This window comes from Trachinotus anak, unplaced genomic scaffold, assembly GCF_046630095.1.
Source record: "Trachinotus anak isolate AG129_WGS33_773 ecotype Australia unplaced genomic scaffold, CSIRO_AGI_Tana_v1 ptg000008l, whole genome shotgun sequence".
In the NCBI taxonomy this organism is placed as follows: Eukaryota; Metazoa; Chordata; class Actinopteri; order Carangiformes; family Carangidae; genus Trachinotus; species Trachinotus anak.
In genome coordinates, this window is record NW_027273859.1 from 22,675,531 (window position 1) to 22,683,023 (window position 7,493).

Here is a 7,493-nt window from a genome sequence, read left to right on the forward strand (position 1 = left end):
TTTGCATAATTAGCCTATCAGATCCTGTTGTTGGTGGTGTAGTTAACCCTCTGGAGTTCATTTTGGGTCATTTTCACTTTGAATGTAATCATTTTGTCTTGGTTTAGCACCGTTTACAGTGTCCCAACTTCACATGCAATGCAATTTATCATTTGAACAAAGCATAAACCGGCTAAGACCTTTAGCTGTAGTGAAAACACTCAAAGATTTTTTATAGAATAGCTGAAGGTTGCTCAAAATATTGTTTGTCTACACACAAATACAGCGGAAACGTAGGAAATAAAGCTATAATACAGTCTATTTCAATGTAAATTGATCAACCTTGTGCCTTTTTATGTATGCCATTGTATATCACTGAAAATGTTTAGTAATTTAGAGTTTCTTTTAGTGCTTACTAAATTGAAGAAAGTGCTTAAACCAAGAACACTTTTTAAAATAACTTATGATCCTTTGGAAAAGAAAACCATCAGCTGATAGAAAATGCAGACAACAGTATCAGTATTTCATTCTTTATCTTTTACAGTTGTTCACAAAGCAACAATTAAAATATAGCGTTAAGAAAAAATTTTGATGCCAGGAAATACAGCCTCCAGTAAGGTCTATGTTTGAGCTTATGAAGACTGTGAATGGATTTGTTTATCAAGCCAGTCGTCCCGAGCCTCTTCCCCGTGCCTATAGAGTCCTCGTGCTGTCACAGGACTGCTCTGAGGCAACAACATTACGACACCAACACAGATCTATGAATGGATAACGTAGCAATGACCATTTTACGTCAGTATGGCGCCATTTCCCAGAGTAATTTCCAACTTTAAATTATAGATGGAACTCCACTCATGTGACTCTGTTCCTCCCAGCACAGCATTTTCACAGCTTTCTCCCACATACCTCAGTGAGACTGGGTGACATACAGTGACCCGCGAAGGCCTTCCTTCCTCTTTCTGGTGTGCTGATGACCTGAATCATCTGTTTTTTAAAAAACAATAAGCAGCAGAACTAAGGCCCATATTGAGATTCACTGTATTTGTAGACATTTGATCCTTTCAGGTCATTTTTATTCTTACTGCATAACTGCCAGCTTTGGCCCACTGTTCCCATTCAAGTACTTAAAATACATTTTTACAAGGGAAGACCAGCAAAGCAAATTCCCTCAGAACAGTTGTCATGAAGAAATGTATAATTCTAATAAAGATTAGTTTCATATTTTTACCTCACATTAAAAGGGCTACCTGCCCTTTTGAAGAATGGGGAAATTCTTGGGCCAATGAAATTTAATACTGCCTGGATAAACTCAAACACACATAGTGATCAAGCCATAAAGAAGGCTTCTTTAAGCTCCTGTAAAGTTAACATTTTTAGATGCAGTTTTTTGTTAGGCCTGCATTCTCACAAGGAGCTTTAAACGGTTTCATTTTTGGCTCGACCAGCCACAGCCACCAGCGTGACTGAGTCCATGACTGAGTGAGTGATGAAGTTACACAATTGGTCGGCTGAGTGTTGGACTTTTCCCATTGTCCGTTGTTCTTTAAAAATGATTTGGCGCAGATAGTTTCTATTAGGGGGCATTCAGCGGATCAACAACTGTTTTCAAGTAACGTAGCTCCTCAAAAAGTGACCAGGGCTTTTATTTACCTAAACTGTAGAAAGTAACAGGCCTTTATTTGAGGGTGGCTTGTATTTGAGGCAGGCCTTTATTTATAATTGCCTCTGTTTGACATGTATAATTCCTACCGGTACTTTAGTGTAACGCCTCATTTTGATCTGGCCCCACTTGCCCTGTTAATGTTACTGCATTACACGTTAATACAAACTCAACACTTTCTGTCATATTAAAAGCCCTCTAGTGTTTCATTAGACAGAAACCCTCTATTTCTTAACAGGACTTTTATTGCTGTGCTGGTGTGCTGCAGTAAGGGTATTGTCTCATTTCTAGGGGCTGGGGTCTCTGTTATTTACATGCTATTCAGATCTGCTAGTTTCTTTAGCTTAGCAGTTACTGATGGCCTCTCTCTCTCGCTCTCACTCTCTTCTCTTACTTGGTTTTTCTTATGTTTAGTTATTCCTCTACCCTCTTTACTGATAGTGGTGGATGTAGTAAATGTAGTTTATTTACTGTAATGGAGGCGTGGCTCAGAGAATTGGAACACAGCTCTGCTACCCAGCAGCTTCTGATTAGCTGTGAAGTCAGGCTGGGTGACAGAGACGTAGCCCTAAGCCATGGTTTACGCCACACTTGTGCCAGCAAAGTGTTGAAAATAGCATGATTACATTGTGGAATTTATTAAACCGGTAGAACTGTACATGATGCTTAACTGATATGGACATTATATGACAGGCACCAGGACTTCATCCCCCTCTGCTCTTAATGTCCCTGCATCTGCTGAATTATTTTTATCCCCAGTGGCAACAAAATGTATTCACTACAAGTACTACTATTTCTAATATAGTTTATGTTGACAGCACGTTGTGCTACCACATTTTGAGATTATTTGCTATTGAATATTGTGTTTTGCCACACTTGGCCGAGTGACACTTTCCATGACACTGAAGGGGGGATTTCATTCTTGCAGGTTAAATTAGCATTAAATCCTTTGTATTGTTTTGCAAGATAACATCCCCTGTGTGTCTGCATAAGGAGGGGACAAGGATACTTACTTGGGCAGGGGCCGGGGGTCCTCACTGTTTGATTCCAGTGAGGAAATGCCTGAAACTCTGTGTACCGTAGGTTATAAGGATTTCCGTCTCATGCATCCTGGCATGCAGCAAATGAAATACGATGCCTGTATAGTTTGTCATTGTCTACAAACAGCGCTCTAAATGGTTGCTCATAGATGGCCTGATCGAGTAAAGCTCAGCCCCTTTGGAAAAAAATCTGAGAGTAAATATTAGGATGTGGACAACCATATCTACTCTACGGTTGACACATGCAAACTTTAAGACATTCTGTTGTCTAATGTGCCCAGTGCAAAGGTAGTGAAATAATAAAATTTGAAAACTAATCCCACTTTGAATTCAAAATGATACTCATTGTAATAATTTTGATGATTATTTCAGCACTTTATTTGCACTTATCTCAGAAAGGACAGAGGAAAAAGTAAAGGGGAGCCACTTTTGATTATTTAATAGATGTTATTATGTTTATTTGTATTTTTACTCCACACATACACAATAAAAATAAAAAACAAAACAAACAAAAAACAAAAAACAACAGGACAGCAATAATTTTCCTCCAGAGACTTTCTATTTCTAATCAACAGAATAAGCACAATTGGGGGAAACTGGTGAGATACACAGGAAATATTTTTGTTTACGGTGATATCAGAGGGTTGGCGGCATGCTGGCTTTCCAGGCAAAAGCTTTTAACTGCAATTTTTAATTGTCTTTTACAGCTTTTAGAATGTTGAGCAACCATAGAAAACAATACACCAGAAGGGATGTGTGATTCTCCCAACATGCTGTACAGGATGCAATACAGCTGTGGCACAAGAAGTTTTCCCTCAGTGTCCTAAGGTCAAGGTCCAGTCAGTGTTTGATGAGTAGACCTTTATTCAACTTTAGAATAATAAAAAAAACTTCATAAGAAATATTTACAATACCTGATGTGTAAAATTATTGTTATGATTTTTGTTTACCTTTTGAAACATGTTTATCTTTTGAAAAAAATGTTAAAACGCTTTGAAAAATGACACACTGAGGATGGTAATGATTGGTTATGTGACCCATGCATATGTATTTATTACACCTGTGAACCCTCTTGTAATTATACTGAACTAACCTGAAGAAGCCACAAGCAAAACACGTTTCATTTTTGCTTGATAAATGTTTCAAATAATTATCAGAATTGTTGGCATCTAATTATCTGTCAATTGAATGACTAACTAATAAACTGATCATTTCAGCAATGTACATTAATAAGCTGCTGCCAGATAATATCACACCTGTCCTTGAGGCATTTCCAGACATGGCTACTTATTAATTTTGCCATGGATTAAATAATTTCTTAATCATTTCTTAGTACTACTAATTCACTGAATGTACTATTTCTGTCATTTACTGTGCTGAGTAAATCTTGTGATTCAGTTTTTCCTATTGCAACTTAATGAGTGAAGCTAAATTGTGGGTTGACTTTGTCAGACTATGGCTAATGCACAATGCATACATTGTTGCGTAACTCTCCTCCCAAGTCTGGGTACAGCGGGGCTAAACAAGGACACTATGAAAAATTAAAATCAGATTCAACACTTGTCATGTCTTAAAATATGTTGTTATGGAGATCATCAAGTTCATTTTTCTGGTAATGTGGTGTGACAACGCTCCCTCCTTGACTTCTTAAATTAACACTTTGTTGCTCTAGTTGGGAACAATGAGTCCCTGTCTCCAGTTTCAAAACACATTAGATGAATGGTGGGAAATAAACCACACCTAGGTGGACAAAGGAATTCTATGGTCAGTCCATCATTTAACCACTGTTGTGTAAATAAACTAGAAAGTCTGACCATGAGACAGAACATATACAAGACGTACAATGACAAAGGAACACCGTCATTTTTCTTTAGTGTAGAGGACATTGGATCCAACCTATCAGTGTTTTTGTCTTATGGCTCTTTTCAATTTCTCATATTATTCAACAATTCTTTTGTCAGCTGCAGCCAGTTATGGAAAAAATACTACCAAAACTACATTGGAAAATATTCCAATATAAGTAAACAACCTGCATTCAAAAGTACCCAAATTTCTAGAAAATCAGCAAAAGACATGAATGTAGACATCAGAAACATGACAGCAGGTTTGGAACCACTAATTTAATCTTTAACAACATATTGTATTTTATAAGAGTATACTTTTTTAATGTAAAATCTTCCTCAAAAAACTAACTACTCATTGTAGCTGTCAGGTAAATGTACAGGAGTAAAAAGTACAATATTTCACTTTGATACATGTTATGTTAGTATAAAGTAACAGAAAATGGACATTAGGTGCAGAGACCTCAAAATTTTACTTATGTACAGCACTTGAGTAGATGTGATGAGCATTTTGTATGGTTTAAGTATAGGACAACCTTCTTCTCCTTCTTACCACACATTATGAATTTCTCACATTACCTAACATTTCTTTTGCCTGTTACAACACAGCAAGTTCTTTTGGTCACTGTGATCTTCTCCCAGGAGAGCAAGGGATGAATTAACCCAGAAATAAATTCACTGTAGTGTACTCCTCCCATAGGCCTTAATGGCTCAGTTTGCATTAATCACCTCCAGTGAAAAGGTCTGCCGTTCCTCACAAGTCTCCACTCCCCCAGCTATGCCTGTATATCAGTCTGTGGCCTTACAAAGACCGTCTCAGCCTCGAAAGCACCGTGACTCAATGTCTTGTACCAGGCTCCACTGTCGTGCAGCCCTGTGGGGTGGAGGACACCGCTTGCCATGTCAAGCAGTATTTAGAGAAAGCGTTAATGTTGTTTCTGTTGTGTTGATATAAGGAGGGAGCTGGAGATTGGGAGGACAGATGATGGAATGTGACTGGTAGATCACATGGTTGATTTTCACATTGTTTTTACATCCCACAGATGGATCGCTGCTGAAAAGTAAAAATAATGCTCCCCCAAAATTTCATGTTTAAGAAAAGCTGCCTTGATCTGTGCTTGATTACCATGCATTTTTGAGATTGCCTGGTTTAAACACAGGGTTGGAAGGCTTTTCTGTAGCAGAGTTGGTATAATTTTCCCAAGTATAAAAAACAAAACTTAAAAACTGCATCATAAAAAGCTGATACAGATCATGGTGTTGTAAGGTGAACTGCAGTATTCACATATCACTTTTGTTCTGCAGTAGCTTTATACTCAGAATGTCTCTTTTTAAGAACTAAGAGCAAGGAACAATTTTAGACTTTACTAAAAAAATCTTCACTCTATAAGTCCACTTTTTTGGTGGTTTCTTCCAAAGCTGGGATCAAAAACAGTGGAATCAGTTGAACTTGAGCAGGTCAACATTAATTTTCAAGAATTCTAATAGTATAGAGGGTTTTTTTTTAATTTATAAACCCATAGCCAAGGTTAGTGTAAAATAAGATTTGCCTTTTTTTTTTTACAACCACGCTAGCAGTGTTGACTAAGGACGGCAGTGCTGCTTGGTTGTCCAGACTGAAATATCTCACCAACTGTTTGGTTCAAACATTTGTGTTCCCTCAGGATGAATTGTAATAACTTTGGCAATCCTCTAATTTTCCTTTCAGCGCCATTATCAGGTCGAATTTCCAGTTTATGCAATATTTAGCTTTAATACCTGCAGGAGTAACGACTATCAGCCTCAGCTGTACTTTACGTTTAGTGCTGATTAGCAAATGTGAGCATGCTAGCACGCTACACAAAGATGGCAAACATTGTAAACAGTATACCTGCTAAACGTAAGCATGTTAGCATTGTCATTGTGAGCATGTTAGCACGCTGATGTTAGCATTCAACGCGAGGCATTGCTGTGTCTTGGTACAACCTAAGAGAACTGGTGACATGGCTGCAGACTCTTAGTCTTATCAATAGTAATTGTCTAATTCAGAGTTAGGGTGTTGCCGGTATTATTTGTACAGTGCTGCATATGAATACAGTGTGATAAGTTATAAATTGAAGAAGCATCTGAAAGACGTGAATCATTGTGCACACTGTGTTTTATATTTGAGCAGGTAAAAGGTGTTTACACTTCGCCTCTACAAAGTTGACTCAGTGAATCCACCTGCCAAACCTCAAACAGGATTTGCATTAAAACTACACTGTGTTCTCTGGATGACAGCCTTCAGTTCACCAAGTCAAAAAAAGAACTGGAGTAAGTGAGTTGCTGACTATCAGTTGAACTCTTATTGTAATTATTGAGTGTGAGAGGATGGCGACCTTGAATTTCTCCTTAACACAATGTGAAGCGAAGCCCCAGCGAGTTAGCATATAACCCATTTTGCACTTTTATCACGAACAACTCTGAAAAGCTGACTGTGCAGAATGTATGAAACATTCAGAGAATACTTTCTTTTCCGAACTCTTGAATGGGCATTTGTGTTCAAATAAATGTGCTTGCTGTTGAACCACATTTGCACTTTAGCCGTGTCTTGAAAGTGTAAACCAAAAGCCACTGGGGCATTTTTTTTGGTTGGGGAAAAAAATGGAACACAATGAACAATTTGTGGGGACAACAGACACTAGTTTGAAGAACTTGTCCAAAATTATTTACCTCTGGATAACAGTCTTCTTGTTGTGATTTATATGAATAGTTTCCTTATTCTGAATGTGAACCCCTTTTATGATGCTATAGAGATAGTCACAAAACTATCTCTAGTCAGTTTTGTGAAGGCCTTCAAAGCTGGGTGTCTTCAGCTTCCAAAAAAAAAAAAAAAAAATCAGTGTCGCTCTGCTGACCAAACATAAAAAGAGAGACCATTACAAAGGTTGAACTGTTTTACCCCTCTTAAGCCCCCCACCCTTTCTTTTGGCAGAAACAATGTTGCTGCATTAC